Raw genomic sequence first — 24,968 nt, 5'->3', positions numbered from 1 at the left:
TCTTTACTCCATGCCAGTGCCTATGCCCCAGGCCAATCCTCTGTAGACACTTCCACATCTTCTCCTCCCCACAGCCTCTGCAGTGATTTTTAGCAATTGCTAATCTGATCAGACCACATCCCTGCTCAGAAACCTTCAGTGCCTCCTCATTGTCTTTCAGATCAATTCTAGACTCTGCTTGACTTCAGTCTGTTTTTATAGCCCTGTCCATTGGCACAGCTGGCTGGGTAAGTTCTGCCCTCCAGGGACTAGCTCCTGATGCTCCCCCAGGATTTTTCGACCCTCTACACACGGCTCCCCAACTTGCAATCCTTTTTTACACCTTTGAGATAGCAAATGAAATGTGATCACAGATTGCTTGGTACTGCAGCTACAGGTGGGGACTCTGTCTCCACTCCTGTCTTTGGACCAGTGAGGCCCAAAGATCACAATGTCCTGCCAGGTTGTAGAATGCAGGTATCAAGAAATTGGTAGGTACCATCTCTTCTTCCCACTGCCCAGAGTGGGTGAGAATTTTAACTGCCTGACTATAATAGGAGACATATGGAGAGTCGCTGAGACTCTGGAAAGGAAGGGCTCCCCAACTGTCATCACCAAGACAGCAGGCATGTATCAGAAATACTAACCCAGGCCAAGTTCTACCTTGATCTCACTTGGTGCCACATAGAGCAGAAAAGTCACCCAGGTGCACTCTCCTCAAATTCCTAACCCAATCACTGTGAGACAAAATGGAATCATTGCTCTTTGAAAACACTAAGTGTGAAAGCAGTAACAATTAGTTTGAAAACCTACTCTGCCTCCAGTGTGTTGATTCACTTGTCAGGATGTTACTTCCACTGGGAAGCACATGCTACTCTACATTCTCATAGAAATCCATTTCTCCTCTGAATGACCTTGGCTCCTCACATCTCACTTCTCTGTCCTGCAAGGTCCACATTGGCAGGATCCCATGTTTGTTTACCTCTGCCTTATGTCTCCATCAAGGAGCCCAAAGGATGTTTCCCCAAGAAATGAGGCAGTGAATGAATAGATGAGATTATGTGGGACAATGTAAGATTTCCTGATTCATAATAACATGTAAGTCAATGATCAAGACATCCCAGCAGGCAGGGTGGGTTCAGTATCTATCAAGGCTGTGAAAGAAGATGCGTAAATTATGTCCAGCTTGATGAGACTGGGTATAAGATTAGTTGAATTATACTTGTTCAACTAATCATTGAACTAAAGCATCAAACATTAATAAACACCTCAATATTTTAAAAGCAGCATCTAAAAATGAGGTAAGGTAGTTGACCTCTCCCCTCCCCCCCCCCCACCCCACACAACATACACACACTTGCACCCACCTGATCCCGGGCTTAATCTATTTGTTCATTCACTCTTTTACTGTTTTTGTTTGTTTGTTTGTTGGTGGTGGTGGTGGTGGTTGTGACCATTCCTGGAACTTCAACTCAGGGCCTGGGCTCTGTCCCTGAGCCTTTTCTGCTCAATTGGTAGGCTAGCGCTTTACCACTTCAGCCACAACGTCATTTCCAGCCTTTTCTGAGCAGTTTATTTGAGAGGAAAGTTCAGTCTGGGCTGGCTTTGAACCAAGATCCTCAGATCTCAGCCTCCTGAGTAGCTAAGACTACAGACATGAGTCACCGGAGCCTGGATTGTTTGTTCACGCTTTTACTCACTCATTTATTCCAGAAGCACTTACCAAGGGTGTCTTATGTACTAGATATATTTCTAGTGCCTGGAGATAGAAAGCCTAAAACACACAAGGTCAAGGGCTATATTAGCCAAAAGAAAAATGCCCCAGAACCGACTAGGTGTTGATTAGAGAAGATTGTCTCCAGCAGGTGACTTGAGATTAGCTCCAGGGACAGAAATTCCTGCATCCTATGCCCTGAATCACCAAGGATCACACTGCTCATGGCTGATAACTATGAAATTAAAAACGGCAGAAGAACAGAAAAACAGAGGTAGTCCCACTGGTGGTATAGGGAATGAAAACAAAGAGCTGAAGTCTCTTTGGTGAGACAAGAGCAGATGCTTCTTAGAGAAGAGATAGCAAACAGAGACAGAGCCCTCCTGGGCCCAGAGTCTGCAGTGTGAAGGAAGTCTGAGACCCATTACAGAGTAGAAGGGGGAGAAAAATTCAAGCTGGAGGCAAGACCTAGAGTTAAGGCTTAATTAAGAAAGCAGACATTTTAGGTTCACACAAATAAGCAAACAGAATCCTCTTGGCCCCTCGTGATCATCACCAAGTAATTGCTTTAAAGCTGTGGTTTTCTCCGCTTGAATGATTCTTAAATACATGTTGATAAAAAGTAATGAAGATACTGAGTGAGTGGAGAGCAGGCAGCTTCCTTTCAGCCACACTCCTCGCTTAGCAGAGCTCACCAGGTGTCTGCCCACTTGCTGGGTCTCTTTGTCCCTCTGCACTGAATGGGGATAAAGTATGAAGGCAGAGGTCCAGCCAGATGGGTTCTGAATCTCCTCCAGTCCAAGAAGCATGCAACCCGATTGGTTGGATGTAGCAGCACAAACTCCCATAGAGCCCAGCCATTGTAGTTTACATATCACTGTGTCATGACAATAACCTTGAACCTAACAGGGGCAGCACTTTGAATTCTGATTTCCCATCCTGAAATGAATGTTTGTAGCGCCAAGTCACCCCACACTCCAAACTCCATATGACTTAGGGAAACAAGGATCAAAGCTTCAGGATCCGAAGACCATCTTGACACCAACCACAGGGCAAGCCACTGGCTAGGAAGCTCTCAGGAAGACAGTGTCACATTCAGACTCATCAGTGTTCATACTGGTGATTTCTGCTGCCTGGGTCACTCTTCTTTCCCATATTCCTCTTTTTTAATCCATAATCCCTTCTTGCCACCGTTATGGCCACACCATGGCAGCCTCTTCCTCTCAGGTTCTGGCTCCAGAGCCCACAGGTTCAGGCTTGATTCTCCAGTGTCGTAAAACCCACTGGGATGCAACATCACTACCTTCCTCTCTGCCTGCCCTCCCTACTCCCAGCACAGCAAGCACCAGCCTTGATCCTGGTTTGAAGCTAACCTAGGTAGACAAATCTGAGTGACTGTTATGTTCAATTAAGTAGCAAAAAGCCAGAAGTGGATGTGTGGCTCAAGTTGTAGAGCACCAGCCTTGAACAAAAAAGCTAAACAAGAAAACAAAACCCTAACCAGGCACTGGTGGCTCACGCCTGTAATCCTAGCTACTCAGGAGTCTGAGATCTGAGGATTGTGGTTCAAAGCCAGCCCGGGCAGGAAAAGCCATGAAACTCTTATTTCCACTAACTACAAAAAAACAGGAAGTGGTGCTGTGGCTCAAGTGGTAGAGCACTAGTCTTGAGCTGAAGAGCTGAGGGACAGCACTCAGGCCCAGAGTTCAAGCCCCACAACCAAAAAAGAAAGAAAACAAAGCCCTGCATTTAAGCAGGCGCACACGCACGGGCATGTGCACACATGTGCGCGAGCGCGCGCGCGCGCACACACACACACACACACATCATAAATATATATATAATAATTTTATATGGAAAAATCTAACAAAATAGTTCCAATGCTTTAATTTCTTGGAATTTTTATTTTGTAGTTCTTTGAGACAATATACATACACATACATATATATTTGTCAATGGTACAAACCTATAAAACAGAAAGATTATAAGAGAATTAGATTAATATTCAAAGTTATTTTTCAACTTGAAATTATCAGACAGGTATTTTCCCAAACAATGCCAGACTCTGTCTTCAAGAGTACTGGGTTTACATCATTTCTTTATAAACTTCTTAAAAGGCTGGGTGCTGGTGGCTTATGCCTGTGATCCTAGCCACTCGGGAGGCTGAAATCTGAAGATAGTTCAAAGCTAGCCCAGGCAGAAAAGTCCTTGTGAGACTCTTATTTCCATTTAGCTACCAACAAGCCAGAAGTGGAGCTATGGTTCAAGTAATAGAGTGCTAGCCTTGAATAATAAAGTGCAAGGACATTGCCCAGGTCCTGAGTGCAAGCCCCAGGATTGGCAAAAACAAAAACAAAACAGTTCTTTAAAAGAAACAAGCTGGGTACTGGTGGCTCACACCTTTCATCCTAGCTACTCAGGAGGCTGAGTTCTGAGAATCAGGGTTCAAAGCCAGCGCAGGCAGGAAAATCTGTGAGACTCTAATTTCTAATGAATCCCAGAAAAATTCAGAAGTGTTTCTGTAGCTCAAGTGGTAGAGTACTAGACTTGAGCAAAGGAGTGTAGGCAGAGGCTCAGAACCAGAAAAAAAAATCCTTCATGTTTTCTGGATGCTTTATTTGACTTTGAAATCATGTAGTGCTAGCTTACAACTGATGACTACTAAATACTTCTGACCTCACTACCCTTCTTTATAATCAATTGGTTCCTAGAGACTAAAACAATTACCATTGTTCTTAAGATTCCTCATACCCATTGGGCCGGTTGTGATGTAGATCCATGAAAACCTAAGTACATCACAATGCTGCCGGGCTAATGACTCCTGAGAGGTGGGATCCATGACCCTATTTAAAGCTGAGAGATGTTAGGGAATGGAAAATCAAACATCCTGAAATCAAGCAACAGTGGTACCTCAAGAGATTGTTCTTATGGATGCCTAACTCTTAGGAAAAGCTTCCAGCATAATTTCTTTGCACATGGTGAGAACTAAAATTAGTTTCTTTTGATTTCTTCTTTTTCACTTGTTTGTTTGTTTCCGGCATGGAAATGTAAGTGGCTGTTAGAGAAGGAGGTTCTCATACATAAGATGAACATCTGAATGAAGGCGAATGGGGAACATGAGAAGCCATATAGAGAGCTCTCCTTTTCCCAATCTTCTTCTATAGCAGTCACATGACAGGTCATCCAAACAGGTCACTTTCTGAGAAGGGAAAGAGATCACCCTTAATAATTTAACTGCTACCACAGTCATAACCTGGGACCAACCCAAGAGAGCTAGGCTGCCTAGAAACCGGCTACATTCCATCTTCCACCCAGCAAGGAAAAAAAAAATTCTATGCAGATTTCTCTCTAATCAGACTTGGAGTGCCTTTGTCCAAAACTCAGGAAAGGCCATGAGATCAATGATGGGCAAGGAGGTCCTCTTGGCTCCCATCCCAACAAGGTTTAATAATAAATTCCCCCAAATTGTTTAAAATTCAAGCTGCTGTGCTGTGGGAGATGCTCCCCCTCCCCACACCTCACTCTCCCAGCTGTTATTTATGGCTCAGAGAAAAGGAACTACATCGATGACGGATCTGCTTTTATCGGATAAAAATGAGAGGAACGGTGAAAGATCATGGTGAGATATTGTGCAGAATTTCAGCAGGATGCTTTAAAAACGTCTATTAGGGCAAATGAATTTTTCACTGGCTAAAAACATATCCATTTACAGTTGGAGCATCCATATGTATTTATGAGTGTTTTTAGACCTCAAAATAGTAACCTAGGACAGAATAACAGTCTCTTAATAGCCCTAATTTATCAGACTCAGCAGTTTAAAAAATAAATAAAAGGGAACAAGAAGGGGAATGAGAAAAGGGGGATGGGGAATAAAAGAGAGAGAGGGAGAGAGAAAGAGAAAGAGAAGTAAACCCAGGAATGTGAAATACTGGAAGTGGTACTGCCCAAACTAACCTTCCATGTCGACATTCTTAACAGAATGAGTCTTAGGGAGAATTTAGTCCATAGAAAGCCAAGAGTGGCTTTTAAAAAATAATAAGGTTGAACCCTGAAGGGGTGAATAAAGCCATTTGACCCTTGTAATGGTTCAAACCATTTGAGTAAATATTACTCTGTGCTTTTTAATGAGATTAACATTAAATTGGTGGATTAAATAGAGATTATTCTCCCCGAGTATGACTGCGCCTCATCCAATCAGTAGAAGGCCTAGAACAAAAATGCTGAGTAAGGGGGAATTCACTCTGTGCTGAACCATGTTTGAGCTGGGACATTGCTTTTCTCCTGCCTCTAAACCTGAGCTCCTATTAGAACCTATGCCATTGACTCTCCTGGTTCTTAGGCCTTGGACTCAGATTAACCTCTACTACCAGCTTCCTTGGGTTGCTGCTTGTGGGCTGAAAATCTCATCCTTGCAAGCCTCCATAATCACAGGAGCTAAATTTCTGACAATAAGTATAGATTTTAGAGATCTCTCTCTTCCTTTCTAGAGATAGCGACCCACTATTGGATAGCTACCTCCTACTGGTTCTGTTTTTCGGTTGAAGTCAACTTAATATGCAAGAGGCAGGTAAGTTCAAACTCTAGTATAATGAAAGACAATGAACCAGTGGGGGCTGGAAGCAGGGCTCATCAGTAGAATACCTGCCTTGAAAGTGCGAAGACCTGAGTTCAAATCCCACTTCTGGCCTACACTATGCACGTACGCGCGCACACATGCGCGCGCACACACACACACACACACACACACACACACACACACACACACACACACATTAAAGCAGGTAAGTTTCAGACAAGGAAAGAGAGACAGAAGAATGAAGAAAATAGGAGCCTGGGATTTGAGTTAATCAAATAGGTATTTTCAAAAGCATGAAGGCAGGGCCTGGGAAGGTGGCTCAGTGGTAGAGCACTTGCCTTGCATGCATGAGGCCCTGGGTTTGATTTCTCAGCATCACATAAGCAGAAAAAAACAGAAGTGGCACTGTGGCTCAAGTAGTAGAGCGCTAGCCTTGAGCTGAGCTGCTGAGGGACAGTGCCCAGGCCCAGAGTTCAGGCCCCACAACCAGCAAAAATAAAAAATTTAAAAAAAGAAAACCATGAAGGCAAATGCTGTCTCTTTTCAAGAAAGGGAGATGGGATCCAAGGTAGCACCAATAGAGGTACTTGGCACCTCTATTGCACAGCTACTCTAGTTCAATCAGTGTTCTCCTTATTGCTGGAAATAGATTCACATCAGCACATGGAACTCTGATCAGGTTGGAGAAAAATTTCCAGAAACCTCATAACCTTTTCAAACCTTTATTCCTACAATCCTGCTTCTCTAAAATAATTAACATCAAAATCATATTAGTCATTAAGAAATGAAAAAGAAATACCAGACATGGTGTTGCACATCATAGCCCAAGTAACAAAACAATAATAATAATAACCACAGGCAAATGAGCAAGAAATCAAAACAAAGAGATTAACCAACCAAAAAATGCTTGGCCTAGAAAAGGAAATCATCCAAACTGGGGATCAAATAAATGGAAATTAAAGGAATGTATCTGAATTTCTTTAAAAAAAAAAGCCCACAAAATAGGTGTTAAATGTCCAACCACAAAAGATGAACGATAGAAAGGACAGAGTAATTCTTTACAGACATCGAAAATTATACTTTGGATAGCATTTAATAACAGCCAAACATATACCAAACAGCAAGTCCTCAGTTGGTTATCTCTCCACAGTAGGAGAATGGGAGTTTATTTTCTTTTCTACAAATACTTTTGTATGTTGAATGTTCATCTGGAAGGAAGGAATGAGGGAAGAAGAGACAAGAGCAAGGGCAAAAGAAAGAAAGTTTTGTTTCTACCAAGTTCTGTGATGAATGCCAATCTAGAGGCTAGAAAGGAACAGTTATCAAAGAGAAGGCCAAGCTAGTTGACTGGCTTGTCCACCAACATGCCATGTGAAGTTTGCTCTACCCCTAACCCCTCTGCTCCTCAGTGTCCCTTACTGTCAGACGAGCATAAAAATTGCCAGACCAGCTTGCACACTGGGTTTGATCTATGATCAAAAGGGATGGTACTCATCAAACTGCCAAGTGCTCGACAAGTCCTGGAGAGGCTAATTACAGCCTTCGTTAGTGTGATCATTCTCTCTCACTGCATTATCCTTCACTGGAGAGCTGCTTGTCGGCCAGTGAAGTGCACTCAGGATTTCTACATACACAAAGTGAAGAGCGTGTGGCTGCTCAGACCTCTTTCAACAAAACTATCATGAAGGGGATAATCCAATGGACACCAAAGACCCCTAGGCTTGTGTAAAAGGAGCACATATGGTCCTGATTGTAACTAACTTGGTATTGGATGACCCAAACGTGAGTCTCACTTGCTACTCATGAACTCTGTGAAGTCAGACAACCTTGTCTGTCTGTGTGAGTGCCATCCACTCACCTGTGGATCAAGCCCTAATTCTATCATAGGATATATGCTCCTAGCTACCACTTTTCTGCTGCCTAGACCTCCTGGGTCCTCACTGCCAAAATAAGATATAACAACTCATTCCCTTAAAAGCATATACCACTCTCACTTATTTACATATGGCAATGCCCATACACCTTGTTTTCTCTTCTATCACCTTTATCATAATGACTGGTCTTGAATTAATCTGTCCAACTCTTCTTACATGATTTCCAACATCAACCCATCCATCTATCTATCTATCTATCCATATATTTATTCTTATCTAGCAGATGAGAACACAGAACATAAAGGAGAACTATCTTGCCTTACAGTAAGTAGCTCTTGAATTCAAAATTGTAGTGATTTGATTCCAAGGTCTTCTGGTTCGTTTTACTTTTTTTCCCATCCAAGACACTACAGTTTAGAAAGCTGAAGGTCAACTATAAGTAGGAGATCAGAAGAGAACTACAAAGACAAAGGTATGCCAGAATAGTATAGAGAAATCTGGTCAAGAGAAAGAGGAAAGAGAACATGGAGTTCTCTAATCCTGTGATTGGGAGCCAAGTTTGAGAATGAGATCTGCATTCTAATGTACTGGGGTAATAACCAAACAATGGACTTTGAAGCCCGCAAGATTTAACTTTGGATCTAGAATCCAAAATTTACAAGCCCCACAACTTTACTGAACGTTGTACTTTTTTCCTCAATGAATTGTGATAATAGTACCTTTTCATCAGAAACTGTGAGACTTCAAAGAGCCAAAGTGTAGAAATCAAAAGGCCTTAATGTTGTCAATGGCCAAATGCTCAGTAAATGGACCTTGTACCTTTTCTGCCCAAGCTGATAGGATCTGGACAAGGAAATAGTGACAAAGCAGATTGTTGAAGTCTATGAAAAGAACAACCATGTCTAAGAAAATCTCATGACTCATATTAATACCAGCAAATACAGCACTCACAACCTCTATCTGGGCATGTCCCATCTCCAGCTTTCTGATGCTCTCTTCCCTCACATTGGGTTTTCATTTAACTGATATCATACAACCAAACTTTCTTAGACAGCCTTCAAACATCCTACTCACATTTTCCTTTTGTGTCCTTGCTCATCAAAAATAACAATAACAAAGTCTCTTCCCTGTCAAAGGTTATCCTGTGCTATAAAGGGCACTGGAGACAAGGATTGTATTTTAGCTGAGGACACACGGAGTAGGAAAGCTTGACTAATTATGTTACTAATTACTTGAAGCATCTTTCATTTGACAATATAATTATGCTCGAATGAGGCAAATATCTCAATTACTTAGGAAAAATAAAAGAGAAGCCCTCCTCTTTTCCTCTCTGTTTTCAGTTATTCGGGTCATTTCAAAAAGAAAAAGAAAAAGAAAAGAACCACATTCTTCTTTATTTAACTATAATAGGCCATGTAATATCTGCATGATATCTGTATGGTTTTTGTGGAATGACAACATTTTGCTGAAAGAAAAAAGTGTGAGGTGTGCTGAAAGGAAATACACCTTCCATTCTTCCCTCACCCACCCTGTTGTCTTCAGTTAGCATTCAGTTCCCGTGGGGATGTGACCTTGAACAGGATTATTAAGAATTTTCCAGAAGGATCAAAAATGTTAAGGCAAATAATAAGTCTTTCTCAGGACCAGAACATGAGCATACCAGTAGATATCCCTTCTAAATGCCTACAATAAATCAGGTTGATGGACACAAGACAGGTGCTGATGTCAAGGTTAACAGAAGCCAGCACAAAGAGATAGAGGCAGTACCCAAAAGGAATCTTCAACATGCCAAAGTACTTGTAAGACAGATAGTAAACTATCCCCAACTCTTGTTCTTTATCTCCTTGGAACCTTAACTTCCTACAAGGAAAAAATAATTCCATGGGCAAACAGCTAAATACTGAATGGATGTCCCATTGGCAAACCACTTCAGCATACTGATGGACCTTATTAGAAACTTCACTCTAAGATTTCTCCCTAAACCTTCTGCATTTGAGAAAACTTTCTTGGATAGTTCATGTGCATATGGAAGTTTGAGAAGCTCAGGAATATTCTTTACACTTGATACATGCCCTTTGGCCCTTCTCAAAAGAGTTAACAGACCTACCATTAGATTTGCTTTCCACTCCAAAATATTCGCTAAAATTCTTCTCTTCTTTCACTATTATCCAAGGAGCCCAACATGTCAAGTTCTTTTTTCTATACTATCTGGAAAGACTCTAACAGGCTAGACAGGCATGGAGGAGCATGCTTGTAACCTTAGCTGCCTGAGAGGCAGAGAAGATAGTGGTCTGAAGTTAGTCCTGGCCAAAGTTAATGCTAGAACTATATAATTCAAGAAATACACACTTGTCTAGCTATAATAAGACTCTGAGTTCAATTCTCATTGCTGAAAAAAAGAGAGAAAGAAAGACAATCAAAAAGAAAGAAAGAAAGAAAGAAAGAAAGAAAGAAAGAAAGAAAGAAAGAAAGAAAGAAAGAAAGAAAGAAAGAAAGAAAGGAAGAAAGGAAGGAAGGAAGGAAGGAAGGAAGGAAGGAAGGGAGGAAGGAAGGAAAGGAGGGAGGAAGGAAAGGAGGGAGGGAGAGAGGGAGGGGGAGAGAGGGAGGGGAGGAGAGAGGCAGGGGAGGAGAGAGGAAGGGAGAGAAAAAAGAAGGGAGGGAAGGAGGGACAGGAAGGAAGGAAACCAAAGAAAGGGCAAAGAAAAAAATACAAAAGACTTAGAGACCAAGTCACTGACAGATTTGTAGAATCTCTGATTGATTGGTACTATCTACTTGGTGTGCAGATTAGTTAAAATGTCATTTGAAGATCATTGGGCAGTATTAAGAAGCAGCAGGAAGGACCTCCAAGATCAATTAGTGATGTCTGCCACAGGTACAAGCTGGAGATGAAAGGCATTGGATTTGGTAGCAGGGAAGTTACATGCCAAACCTGGGGATTCAACTGACCTGGATTCCTGGACTGCATTGTCAGTTTCAGAACCTCAGTTTTCCACCTTTAAAATTAATGAACTTGGGACCCTTCCTACCCTGATGTTTTAAATCATACCAGTTTTGCTCCTAAGTCTTTCTAGTCCTTTCACAAACATCTGTATTCCCCTGAAAGCAGGTTTTCTTTTGTTCCTAGGTCCCAGCAGTGTCAGCTTCTGTTAGACCAGAGCCTCTCCAGAGTCTTGTGGAGAGGAGAGAAGAGACAGGGGGATGTGGGTAGGAGAAGCTGCCAACCACATTGGCCTGAAGCAAGGTCCCTTTGCTTCTGCCTCCCCTAAAGCATCTGTTTCCAATGAAGCTAAGGAAATTCCATCCCCACTCATACATTCCCTCCTTGCTGCCCTGCCCTTGCCTCCACACTGGCCTCTCCCCTTTGTGAGCGCTGAGCCAAGCCAAAACTCCCCATGGATTTTCAAGGAGCAGAAGGTGGAACAAGGCCTGGTGCTCTGACTCCCCTAGTGGTGGCTACCCGCCAGCTCTGATTCTCCCAGGTTGTCTCACTTTAAGAATATTGGAAATGGGCCACAGAAGGCCAGGCCTCTACACATGACTGTGTGCTGGGAGAAGAGTCATAAAGCGAATGAGATCTCAGTCATTTGGCTTTTTTTAATGTGTTTTATTGTAAAGATGCTGTACAGAGGGGTTACTGTTACATGAGTAAGGTAAGGAGTGCATTTCTTGTGGAGCAATACCTGTCCATACATATCCAGAAACTGTTGTTACCAATCCTATAAAAACAAAAGGACCAGGGGGCTGGGAAGGTGGCTCAGTGGTAGAGCGCTTGCCTTGCATGCATGAGGCCCTGGGTTCGATTCCTCAGCACCACATAAGCAAAAAGAAAAAAGCCGGAAGTGGCGCTGTGGCTCAAGTGGTAGAGGGCTAGCCTTGAGCTGAAGAGCTGAGGGACAGTGCCCAGGTCTAGCGTTCAGGCCCCACGACTGGACCCCCCCCAAAAAAAAACAGAAGGACCAAAAGCCTATGAAAAAGGGCAGTATTTCCCAACTGGGGACAACTTGGCTTCTCAGGAGTCATCTTGGCAATGCCTAGAGATACTTGGTTATAAGTGGACATAGGGGTGACTATGTTTTAAATCATGGGCAGAGGCTAGGACTGCTAATAAACACCTTAAAACAAACATAGGGAAGCCCCACCTCACAACAAAGACATATCAAGAGCGAATGCAAATAGGTTGGTGGTATAGGAGAACTTATGAATTATCACACCCAAATCCCTCAGTCCAGAAGAGAAGTAAAACCTTGCAGATGGAGGTACAGGAGCTAGCAGAAAGATTAAAGCAAATACTATGACCCTGTTATCTGTCCACATGTACATGCAAGGAAGATGGAAAGGAGGAAAGGAAGCTAGCCCTGGAGATAGGCCCTGCCAGGCTTGTAGCAAGAAGCTAAAGGGAAGGAATGAAATATGGGAATGAGGAGTGTTAAGGTACAGTCACCACAGCCATCCCTAACACCAATGATGCTTCTGAGCTCATTCAGAAGAGCAACTATCCTCCTCTTCATGGTCATCAGTAGGGAATGGGAAGAGGAGGGAAATTCTGACGAGAGGAAGCTCTGGAAACTTCCTCCCACCTCAGCTTTACTCTGCACAATTTGAGAAATTCAAATCATGTCTAATTTGGGGGAGCGGTTTTCAGAAAAATTATGCCCTAGAAGTGGCTTCTGAGGTACCAATGTAAGGTGCATTCAGCCTGAATCACTGGCAGGTCTCCAAGAGAACGGGCACTGACCATCATTTGGCGTGTCTAATTAGGAATTTGTACCATGGATCACATAAGTAGAAGGCTGAGGGCTGCTTGACCCAGACAGAGAAAAGCAGAACTGATATCTGAAGGCTGTGTCAGAGCAACTTATGGTCTTTCTTCAGAGCTACTCTACAGACCCAATGCTAAGAGAGCAGAGCCTCCTGAAGTAAAGAACATGGAAGTCTTGTCATGAACTTCTGTCCCATGATCTCCATTTGGATAAGCCTGACCCTAGTCATCTGTCCAGTCCAACCAACGAGAATCCAAGGAGATTTTTTTCTGGCAACACAACCCCCCTCAGCCTTGCTGGCACAAGTGCACTTGACATGTTCATGTCTAAATGGAGCCAAATGATGTCCAAGTTCATTCCAGAGCGTCTTTCCAAAGTGTGAGGCCTCGTATGTATACCTCTGCCAACCAGAAAACCAGCCCTTATCATCTACATTCCTGAAGCATATCCAGTGATTAGACTCATTTTCAAAATCAGATAGGTATTCTGATTTTAAAAGCGATCTGTTTACTTTGTAGAATCTATGCACAAAAATATACAAAAATCACCCGAAATGTATATATGTAATTTCTATTGTTTCATACACAAATACACATGTATCTTTACATACCACTATATAGCACATATAAACATGTGCATTTTAACTTTTGTTTTATTGTCTGAAGAATTTTATCACCTACTGTTTTATCAAGCTATGAAGCACAATTTTACATTCCCATTATTAAGTCCCTTTATATATCATTTTCTGATAAATGATGGCCCCACTATATTGATTTACCATAATTCATGTTTTCTAGCCAGATGGTGTTTTTATTCTCCTTTTCCTACAAACCACATCGAAGTTTGCAATCTTAAGACACCACATCTTTTAGAATATCTATAGCTCCTTGGGGCAAATTCCTTAAAGAAACGTTAACATTTTGATAATTTTTGAGATACATCTTTAAGCTGCATGTTTGGTCTTTTGAAAATGTTGAGAATTCCTATTTCAGATTGCAGGCATATAAATATTCATATTGGGAAAATAAGTGTAATCATTCTTTTGGCCAAACAATTGTCAAGATCTAAATCTATTCTTAAGTCCTTCTCGTTTAATCATTTAGTTTATGCCTGCAATTCACAAAGTGACCACTAGTAGCCTCTCTTTAGCTTTGGAAGATAAAAACAACATCAGATAATCCAGTACTGAAACCCCAATGTTAGAATAAATCGTGTCATTGCAATAAAAACCAATTCTGTTTTTTGTATCCGATTTGGGCTCTTGAAGGAAACGAGTCGCATATATTTAATCCTAGAAGACTGAAAGATAAGCAAAATGCCTGCCACAAACCTCACATATATTTTATGGATTGGCAAAATGCCACGAACATTTAAACAAAAGCCTTAATAAAAGTTAAATAGCAAGAGTAATGCTAAGACCCCAGAGAGAGTGTGGTAAATAAATAAGACATATGATCTCCACGGAATACTCCAGTGTCAGCCTAGGAATAAATCCATTTTTCCATTTTCCCAGAAAGGAATATATTTAAATAAAAATAATTCTGAGAGACTAATAATGTAAAATATAGAAAATAGAAAAAAAGAATGGTTAGAGATGTCTCATAATAACCAGCCAAACAATGACATTTCTTCCTTCATTTCCAGTGTGCATTTCTGGGAACAGATTTGGATACACATGGAAATAAAAGTGTATCGTATTCTAGGCCCGAGAAAACAGACGGTGAAAGGCAAGTTGGTTCATTTGGAAAACAGAGGGTCTGACTTTGAATAGCTCAGTGGTGCACAAACCAACCTTCCCTGCAATGTCTGGCTAGGACTTCTGTCTATACCGCGTGCCAAGGACATTTAATGTGTGATATTAGATTTGTTGGGTGCAAACCTCAGATGGGGGCTGCAAAATCCATCTGTACTCTCATAGCTTTTCAAAGGGAAACAAGGTTATGAACATTTACACAGGTTTCAGTATCAGGGATCAGACCAGGTTAGCCTAAGAATTCATGAGGTCAGTGGGAGGGATCTCACGGACTCTCAGAATGTCTTCAAGGTAGTGAATCAGGGCCAGCAATTAGAGGCACATTAAGATGACATTTTTAAGGTAGGAAAAAAGCAAGCTGGGTATAAAGGAAGTGACTCATTCAAGATCACACAGCATGTTGGAAAGTTAAAACAGTAAACAAAAATGCAGTCTATGCATGTGAGGGTTGATACTCTTTCACTTTTCTCCTTTCCATTTGGACTTGTGTGTGACACACTCCTGTGTATCTCATTTCATAACTGAATAAGCATCACTCTCAATAGACTATGTGATATACTAGCAGAAGCATTTAAAAACCAATGGTATTTGAAGCCTCGTTGGCACCATCTCAACCATGGTGCTGTCTACTGACAAAGAATTCATGTTTGGACAAGAAGACAAGATATTTCAACTCTAGGTATTAAGCTTATCTCCAAACCTTCTCTTCTTCCTCAACCATGTGACACTACCTTGACTGATCCTTTCACAGTTTTTACATGCACAACTCCAATCAGGGTCCAAACGAAATGAATACTAGAAAACACTTAAAGCATTTAAATAGAATGCAAGGAATATAGGCATTTGGATATAGCAGCGTGGAAAAGAGCTGAGAATGCAAACCGGTGAGATTTTAGAGAGCTCTGTAGCATCAAGAAGTCAAACCTTTCTGAGACTTCATGGGTAGAGGGATGAGCTGGCATGGCTAGCTAGGTCCAGGATCATGTGGTACAAACTGAAGCCAAAGTGGACTGATTTTGGAAAGGGAGGAGATAAGGGATGAAGGAAGAAATGGAGAGAGAAAACCAGAATGCTATCTTTACCCCGAATCTGGGGAGCAAAGGCCAGAAGAAAGTTAAGTATTGCTTCTCATTGCTCACTTGTTTTGTGGCCCCTCTTTCGGTCTTGCACAATCTGCCCACATGAGCCAACACGCAAGTTTAGATGGTCATTCCTGTTTTAAATTCTCCCATGGCTTCCACTGTAGGAAAGAAACCACAGACATAATACCTCCAGCACAGATGTAAGGTTTATTTCCATCTGTATGACTTTAAGTCTGCTCAAAGATACTGGTAACATTTCTACTTTGCAAAGGGCATTCTATTCGCTTCACGATGGAAGTGGCATGTGGTCTAAGCATCTATCCTGGCTGGTTGTGGCCACAAAGGCTGTGAGTGAGGTATTGCACCCGAAAACTTTTTTTAAAAAGTCATGACAGAGAAGGAAGCACATACAAGGTAGGGATTCAGAGAAGACTAGAGCTGGGCATCCAAAGAAGATCCATGAGAAAATGGGTCTCAGGAAGAGAATATTCTTCTTCTATTATTCCTATATGACTAAAGCAGTTACCTCTTGTATCCTGGACAGATGACACCCTGTCACAAAAAGAGAGAGAGAGAGAAAGAGAAGGAAGGTAGGAAGGAAGGAAGGAAGGAAGGAAGGAAGGAAGGAAGGAAGGAAGGAAGGAAGGAAGGAAGGAAGGGAGGGAGGGAGGGAGGAGGGAAGTAGAGGAGGGGAAGGAAGGGGAGGGAGGGAGGGGGGAGGGAGGTAGAGGAGGGGAATGAAGGGGAGGGAAGGAGGGGGGAAGGAACAGGAGGGGAGGAAGAAGAGGAGAGCTAAGGAAGACAGACAAAAGACTAGCCCTTGAGCACCAAAATGAAGACCTGGACTTTATCCAGGAACAGGTGACTTAAGCCCATCTGTACAAGGGGAAAATCCCTTCCCAGCCCATCATGAAGAATGGTTCAAGGGAAGGATACTGAGAAGGGCCCCATGTGGATCTGGATGCTTTCCCCAAACCGGCCCAGGGCACAAGGCCTCTGCCAGTCTAACACAGGCGCTGCCCACAACCCCCGCACAGACAGTGGTACCTTACGCTTTGGGGAGGCAGAAAAGTCAATAAACTCATTTTCTTCCAGAAAGGACATATCTTCAGGAAGGCCCTGGGGAATTAGGCAGCAAAGTTTAATTTCTGTTGAAGGAATGGGCAATGAATCTGTAAGGAGAGAGAGCATGAGGAAGAATGAAGGAGCTACCATCTCTTTATGGAAAATTTAAGCTGCCCTGGGCTGTTCAGGGGCATAATCTCATTCAATGCTTTGCAGCACCCTTCAGAGATACAGACCAAGGAAGGGCATGCATAGAAAGTAGCAAAGACTTTGTAGGGTTTCCCATCTCTAAAATTTACTCATTCAAGAAATCAAGTGCCGGACACAGGTGACTCACACTAAGAATCCTAGCTTCTCCAGAAGCTGAGATTCTTTGAATTAGAATTAGAGACCTGCCCAGGCAGAAAAGCCCACTAGACTCCATCTCCAATTAATCAGCAAAAAGCCAGGCTGGTAGAGTGGCTCAAGTTGTAGAGTACCAGCTTTTTTACAAGGCCCCAAGTTCAAACTCCAGTACTGTCAATAAACAAACAAACAAATAAATAAATAACTATCAAGCAATTCTGAAAAGCCAAAGGCTGGGAGCCAATCTGGGACCCAGCGTGGATAAACATCATCTCTTTTCTCAACAATGCCTCTGTCTTATATTGGAAGCGGAGCTACTCATAAGCCCTTAAAACTCCTTTCCAGTACATTAAACCCCATTCACAGTTCCGCCTGGTCACCTCCAGGAACTAAGTGCTTTGGCCTCTCTCAGACCTTACCAAACCTCTTTAAATAGACAACGAACATGTCTTTTTCCTGTTTTCACGTTGTTTGGAAACTCCCGGCACATCCCCTCCTAACAAACAAGCAAAAACCAAACAGAAAAACCACTGATGCTATTTAATCAATGACATAGATCAATACAGTTTTAAATCTAAGCCCATATGGAAGTTGTCTTTAATGAAGATATTAATACCTCTCCTTTGGGAAGCATTGTGCAGGCTGTTTGCAGGGGCGTTAAAGGGGGATAAAATTTGCATCTCTTCTCCTTGATGAGTTACTGAGACAGGGACTGTCTTATAACTACAATCTTGGCCACATGTCCAATATCCCATGTGAGTTGATTCATGTCCCCATGAAAAACTCACAGAGGAGAAAATCTCTGTATTGTGACTTCATATGTCATAACTAACCATGCCTTCATATTCTTAAAGGAGGGAAAGCATGGCTCATTCCTAACACACACATCTGACCAGTGGCCTTATCAAGATGAGAACCCAGCTACACATGAAAGAACAGAATACTAAAACTATATCTTGCTTTTTCCTGTGTTAAGCCACCATCATGTCCCCAAAGATTCCACCTGTGTTAAACCCATACTCAATTCTGTGTAAAGTACACCAAGTCCCCAAACCTCTCAGAGCCTAAAGATTAGGAACCATATGTACATTTTTAAAAGGGCGGAGAAGGCGCTCCAGTTCCTCTGTAAAGTGGTTCTAAGTGACACACATCTAAGCTAAGGGAAATTTAGACAAAATGTATCTTGCAGATATTTGCAAGAGGCTGAATCCGTGTTTGGAGATGAGGTGGCTTCAGACACAGCGGTTTGTTCAGAGAGCGGAGCTCCACCCAGGCACTTGACTCACATTTGTAATCCCCAGAGACTGTAAGTGGGGAAACATCATGGGTTTGAGGCCAGATTGGACAAAGACTTCATGAGACCATCCATGTCAATGAATAACACCTGGGCATGAAGACATGTCTCTATCACACTAGCTGTGCGGGCAAAATAAATAGGACAATTGCAGACCAGCCCAGGCATAAACTAACCATCCTATTCAAAAATATAACAAGCAAAGAAAAAGCTGGGGGAGGGTGCTTGGCTAAAATGATAATATACCTGCCTAGCAAAGGAGGCCCTGAGTTCAAACCCAAGCATCACCACAAAAAAGGAAGACAAAGTGGGGTCCTTCAGGACAGAGAACAAACAGTCCTGAGATGAACATGCTCAGAGCTGACCTTCCTCTTTAATCTTCTAAATGAGACAAGAGAAAATGTGACTTTAAAAAAAAAAAGGGAAAAAAATACAAAACCATCTCCTCAACCCCAGAGATCTCCAGGGATGTTTGTTTTGATGAGATTTCAGGCCTGATTTCCAAGAATAAGGAGGTGCCAACTGTTTGTAAAAGCTCCTAAACCAGCACGATCTCTCGCCCTTAGGAGATTTATCTTTTATTTATACAGAGCATTTTTTAAAAGCCTGTTACTGAGATAAAGAAGAGACTGAGAGGCTTCAAGTAAAAAGGCACCACAATGTTTTGAGAGCCTACATTTCAAGGAAATGTGTGCATAATAATACAGAACAGATACGTTGAAGGAGAAGCAGAAGGCTTTAGTCATTCACTTAAACACAAACTGAATCCAGCACTGTTAGGCGTGGTGGAGATGGAGCTGAATACAGACTTATTCCCAACGATGTACAGTTTTGAGAGAGAAGAAACAAGCTTGTGAAAACACAAATACCGGTTTTGAGTGTCGGTTGGTGGAATAGAGGAGCCCAGGGAATAAAGGAGGAGGAAGATTTTTGTCCCTACCATCCAGGAAGGCCTGTGTGAGGTGGTAGCCTCTGGTTAGTATAGACAAAATTCAACCTTGTACTATTCTTTACCTTTTGCTATCAATCACTAATTACAAATGACCATGAAACGTAATGGCCTGAAATAAAAATGGACGTTGATTAGTTCATATCATTGTCCTCGGGTTGGAAGCCTAGAAGTTGCATTCAGGTGTGGACAGGGTCTATGTTCGCTACCGAGGACTAGCTCTCAAGGCAAGTTCACTCACATGGCTGCAAGTTGGTCCTGGGGCCTAGAGTCCCCCCCACCCACTCCATTCTACCCAGTGGGCATCCTCATAGGGCTGTGGGGCATTCTTACATCATGACATCTGATCTTCCTTCCTCCCAAATGATCATGGAAAAAGGCCATTGGGGAGTTGGCCTCCTCAAAAGACATTCTCTATCATATCCATGTCCTGGTCGGCACAGAGGTAACTAAACAAGGGCAAGAACCATTGGGAGCCATCTTGGAAATGGTTACCCTGAGTAAGGATGACACACAAATGGGAAACTTCATGATTGTCTTGTGTATCCAGTAGTGACTGGTCATTGGAACAACCAGGGGACAATTTTGTCCAGTGGTTAGCAGATATCAGATTTTACATTTACATATACCTTGCTCCATTGTTCACAGACTCTTGGCCAATTCCAGCAGTTGGGAGGTAATATAAACCTGAAAAGCCACATTGAAAGTAGGTTTGGAAACCAACTGTTGAAATAAGAATAACTTCCTCCAGCTGTCCTGGATCATCTATAAGCTAATATGTGAGAAAGAAGTAAACTTTCACAGTACTAAAGCCATTGCATTTTAGGATCTCTTTGTTTAAAGGCCTTTACTTTTATTCTGCTATATTACTTGGTACAAAAAGCTTAACCCCTGAATGTAATTTTTCTTCTGTAGAGATAGAAATACCAATCTCACAGGGTTCTTGTGAAGAAACATGCAATAATGCATGGAAATGTTTGTCCAGTGTCTGGCCCAGAGTTCACACACTTGTCATTGTCGCTGTTGTCCTCTTTTGAATTTATGATCAGTGCCAGTAGACAGGATGAAACAAAAACATTCAGGGAATTTGGCAAATGTGTATCCATCCACCAACAATGTTGCCCCAGGGAATTTAGAACAATCATTTTGGAAAGCCCTTTAAGGAGAGCTTTGGGGATTTAAATAAACACAGAAGTAATTTTAAGGAAAGATTATTCAGCAGACTACTTTTGAGCCAAGATTTGTTGTGGACAGCATGCTCGCTCTCAAGTTGTCTGTTTTCTAATTCTGGAAAATAAGTGATAACAAATACCATAGGGAAGGAGGAAAAGAAGGGAAGGAAGAAGGGAGGGAGAAAAGGAGGGGAAAAGGTGGGAAGGAAGGAAGGAAAAAGAGAGGGAGAGAGAGAGGGAAAGAGAAAAGAAAGAGGAAGGGAGGGAAAAAGGAAAGAAGGGATGGATTAGAGAAAAAGGGGTGGAAGGATAGAAATAGGATCATTTTCTAACTTTCCAATGATTCAAGAAAGCAACCACAGTCATCCTGCTATTACCCACATTGCGTATTTGGTTCTGTGTAACAATTTGCTGAGGAAAGTATTTTATTGCTTCAAACAAGTTTGCAAACCCCAAGAATGAACAAGATGATCTACAAGGCACCGTCTGGCTCCATGAATCTCTCCCAACCCAGTTGCGGGCACTTTACCTCTAGCTATAACTCCTGATCCAAAGTGTCCCCTCCTCTGTACACTCTCAGAGGCCTGACATTTGTCCTGGGTGAATTAACAAAGACAGTTGGTGGTTGACACAGATTACTGAGGACTTTCGCAGCTCAGCTCAAGCTATGCTTCTTGGCTGGTCGGAGTCACGCCATCTAGTGAACAAAACAGGCAGTGAAGTGTCCTCCAACTCCTGCATGGCCCAGGATGGAGGAAAAAGCCTTCTTTCAGATGGAATGGCAACGCTCCAAAAAGAATCAAAATGAAGAAATGAGTTAGAAACCTGAGTGGCCACACCTATGCAATGCCCTTATTCTAAAATGGATGTAATCATCAAAAATAATCTTTCCTTTCCTCTTCATTTGAAAAAAAAAAACACTACCCTCCATCTGATTGCCCTAACCAAGTCACCAAGTTTTCTATCAGAATTACCCACAGAATAAATTTGTATATACTGTTATGTAAGAAATGGGCTGGTAAAATGGGTCATATATAAATGAAAAACAAAACAAATGAACAAAAAATAAACAGGCCTCCATCCACCATGAAAACTCAGCAGATGGAGGAATGAGGTGATAGATGGGTATAGGTTCCAAATCCTTTGCTTGGGTTGTCTAAATCTTGACTTCCCTCCAATGGTTAGTGTCACATACCCACAAACAATTTGCAATCTCCTCGTTGGAGATTTTCCCCTGGAGGACCAGGTCTGATGCAAACATAGCTATGTCCTCTGTCACTTCTTCTTTAGGGAATAAATTTGGGCTGCTGAGTGAGCCCCTAAGGCAGCCCTGGATGAATATACAGCCACAGAGAGCAAAGTGACAAGAAGGAAAGGGAACAGAAAAACAGCCCTGATTATTTCATTTCAGGAACAAATCATGAGAAACTTAGGGCCTCTTGACCATCTTTGGACCACGGTAGCTGCGTACAAGGACCGTACAGTGGCCTACTGTCCACCAGGAAGCACCTGGGACCCTTGCCTTACAGCGAGGCAGAGAACTGTTTACTCGATTCTGTTCATTTCTCACCATGTTAGAAAATTCCGCTTAAGAGAGCAGTACATGCTTGTTGAGCTCACCCCCATGATTCACATTTTATACAAAGAAAACGAAGAGAGGGAGAGAAAAAAAGAACAGGACTGAATTTTCATCTTTTGCCTCTGCCCAACTCAACTCCAGTTGGTTTTCATTTATTTCAATGTGTACTTTGGAATCAGAGCCTTCAGTGTTCCCAGTTAACTCCCACCACCTGGGGTATGTTATTTTGAGGGGGGCAGGGATATTGGCTCTTCTTTTCTTCCCACTCTTCTCCACATTGTAAAAACAGACTGGTAAAAAAAAGGTGGTCTGTATCTGTGTGTGTGTGTGTGTGTGTGTGTGTGTGTGTGTGTGTGTGTGTGTGTGACAGAGAGAGACAGAGACACCCACACCCACATATACATACATACAGAGAGAGAGAGAGAGCACTTTCTCTAGGCTATGCACCAGAACCAAGGGCTGGAGGGAATGACCACCTTCGTGCAGAACAGCACACCCCAGCTGCAGGCAGGGCCCATGTTTCCCAGTGCAATCTGCTCTTTTTGACTCATTTTGGGGGTGAGTCTAATCAAGATGGGATGTGTGGCTTTGAAACAGCTGGAAAGCATTACAGGTCAAAAGTTTAAATCAAGTTAAGAACCATTGGAATGTGCAAGCCCCGTTGTTTCTAATCTTCGCTTTTCCCCCCTCTAATCTGCAGTGAGCTTCTCTCCTCGTGAGATGAAATGTCTTAGTCAAATCTTGACCCATGTGGCCATAAGATAGGATAATGAAGCTAGAGCTGGAGAAGGTGATTAGGAAGGACATTATTTTGCCAAGAAAATAAAAACAGGACCAAGCAAGCTAGAATATCCATAATGAAAATATCATTGCAAATCACTCCATCAAGGAAAATAGGTTGCATCTTGCTCAATGTGACATAGCACCTAGTAACTAACCCACTGGCTTACATGGATTGTTCTATATTCCTGCCTCAAATCCAACAATGTGTTCTTTTGGTACATCGCCCTTTGCTTTGTTTCCAAGATTCATGAAACCCTTTGCCAGTCCCAAGTTTGAGGACTTGCTCTGTGTTCTTTCTCTCCACTCTTCCAGCAAGCAGTCAATCGTATTCCATTTCTTCACCCAGCCTTCTGTGATAAAGCTGTCCAGACAGGCCTTGGCTCCTTCACCCTCCCCTCCAACCTCAGCCTTTCATCCTCTTCCCCCATGGTTACTCCTTACCATCACACATTCCACCAAGGTAAAAATTCCTGAGCTGGAAACCTCAGGTTTGTCCTGTCTTGCTCACTATTGTATGCTAATAGCACACGTATGCAGGTGTATGATACCTATTAGGCAAACCAGGTATCTACTGACCAAATAGACACAGAGTTTAAAGACAGTCTCCTACGTAGTTAAGCACCACAATATGCAGTAGGTTTCAAGATAGATGAATGTTGTTGGACCCAGAGTTGTCTGTGTGTCTTGATTGTAGATAGATTCTTTGACCATTTAGTCAATGGATAAAAATGTCAAAAGTGGCCTATGTAACCACTGCTCATAATGTTGTTCATAATCAGGCCTCTTGAAAGATCTCTGGCAACCCTAGGTACCCTCATAGAGAAACCCCGTGAAAGACCAGCACAGTCCATCCTCCCAGGATCCTGTGAAAGCTACCAAGGATGTGAATATCTTTGTGTAGGATTCTGTCTCCCAAGACAAACCTGACCACTAGTCCAGTATCCCTGAGGGACCCCAGCCAATGTCCAGCTGTGTTCTGTTGAGATCTTGACTCACTGAATTCTGCCATGAAATGAAGTTGGGGTTTCTTTAAGCTGGCTAAATATCAGACTTCTTTGTTACACAACAGATTTTGTCCTTGTTTCCTGACACCCAGCTCCACAAATCCTAAGAATCCTGGAAGCAACTGATGGCTGGGGACCCTTCATCATGAGAAAGATCAAGACACATGGAGGGCAGTATCGGGACTTCCAATCTAACCTTCTCCAACCTCTAGGGAAGAGAAAAGCTGAAGGTCACCAGTGATGCTGGTTGCTCACACTGGCAGTAGGAGCCATCCTGGAAACTGAGCTTTCAGTCTGCCTATGGGATCTGATGCAATCTGAAGGTAGGATCTATCATGATATAATGGAATGAGAGGGTGCCAACTAGTATATGCTGCAGAATCTGGAAGCTATTGGGAGGGAGAGATTCCAAAGTGCAGTGATGGTAAAGATCACAGGAGTAGTGGTTGTTGCATAAGAGAATAGAGTTGGTAGTCATTTCTCCTCCCACACTGGTAGTTTGGGCTCCATCATTGCTTAGCTGACTGGGTGACCTTCTGCATGTCTCTTTCTTTTCCTTAAGGAGATTAAATAAAATGCATGCCATGCACTTGGCACACTGTAAAAATGTGGAGAAGTATACCTAAGATGGAATCACTTTGACCAGAGGGAGAATATGCCAAAATAGAGCCTGGAAGTCACCTGACAGACCACACTTAGTTGCCTGAGACTGGCCTACGGTTCCAAGGCAAGTTTCTCAACTGGTTATAGATCTGTTGACCAACCAGCTGTGGATACACCGACTTCAATGTTTGCCTGCAGCCATTTTAATTCTGCAAAACAACTGGCTTTCTTAACCCCACAAAACCTTTATTCCCTTTTCAGAACACTCCATCTCACCCAAATCTATGTCTCTTTTTTTTGTACGTGTTTTGTTGTACAACTGCTGTATAGAGGGGTTACAGTTACATGAGGAAGGTAATGAGTATCTATTGAGCATTGTTGCCTCCTCCTTTGTTTTCTCCCTATCATCCCTTCCCTCCCACCTCCACAACTA

The 24,968-nt window shown here is 42.5% G+C and overlaps 1 long non-coding RNA gene across 2 annotated transcripts; it reads left to right on the top strand.

Annotated features, from left to right (window-relative positions):
- Positions 1 to 4,530: 4,530 nt before the first annotated feature.
- LOC138815334 (uncharacterized) lies at positions 4,531 to 24,768 on the top strand. 2 transcript variants are annotated; one of them, XR_011368298.1, is made up of 4 exons: positions 4,531 to 4,671; positions 6,181 to 6,260; positions 24,025 to 24,255; positions 24,495 to 24,768. It is a non-coding gene; the product is annotated as an uncharacterized lncRNA (long non-coding RNA). The 2 variants fall into 2 exon arrangements; XR_011368297.1 differs by having other exon boundaries at positions 23,998 to 24,255.
- Positions 24,769 to 24,968: the final 200 nt, after the last annotated feature.

The sequence above is a fragment of the Dipodomys merriami genome, unplaced genomic scaffold, assembly GCF_024711535.1.
Source record: "Dipodomys merriami isolate MVZ:Mamm:240054 unplaced genomic scaffold, mDipMer1.0.p SCAF_64, whole genome shotgun sequence".
Classification (NCBI taxonomy): domain Eukaryota; kingdom Metazoa; phylum Chordata; class Mammalia; order Rodentia; family Heteromyidae; genus Dipodomys; species Dipodomys merriami.
The sequence above is the reverse complement of the archived record's forward strand: the minus strand, read 5'-3'. Positions and strand labels throughout refer to the sequence as shown.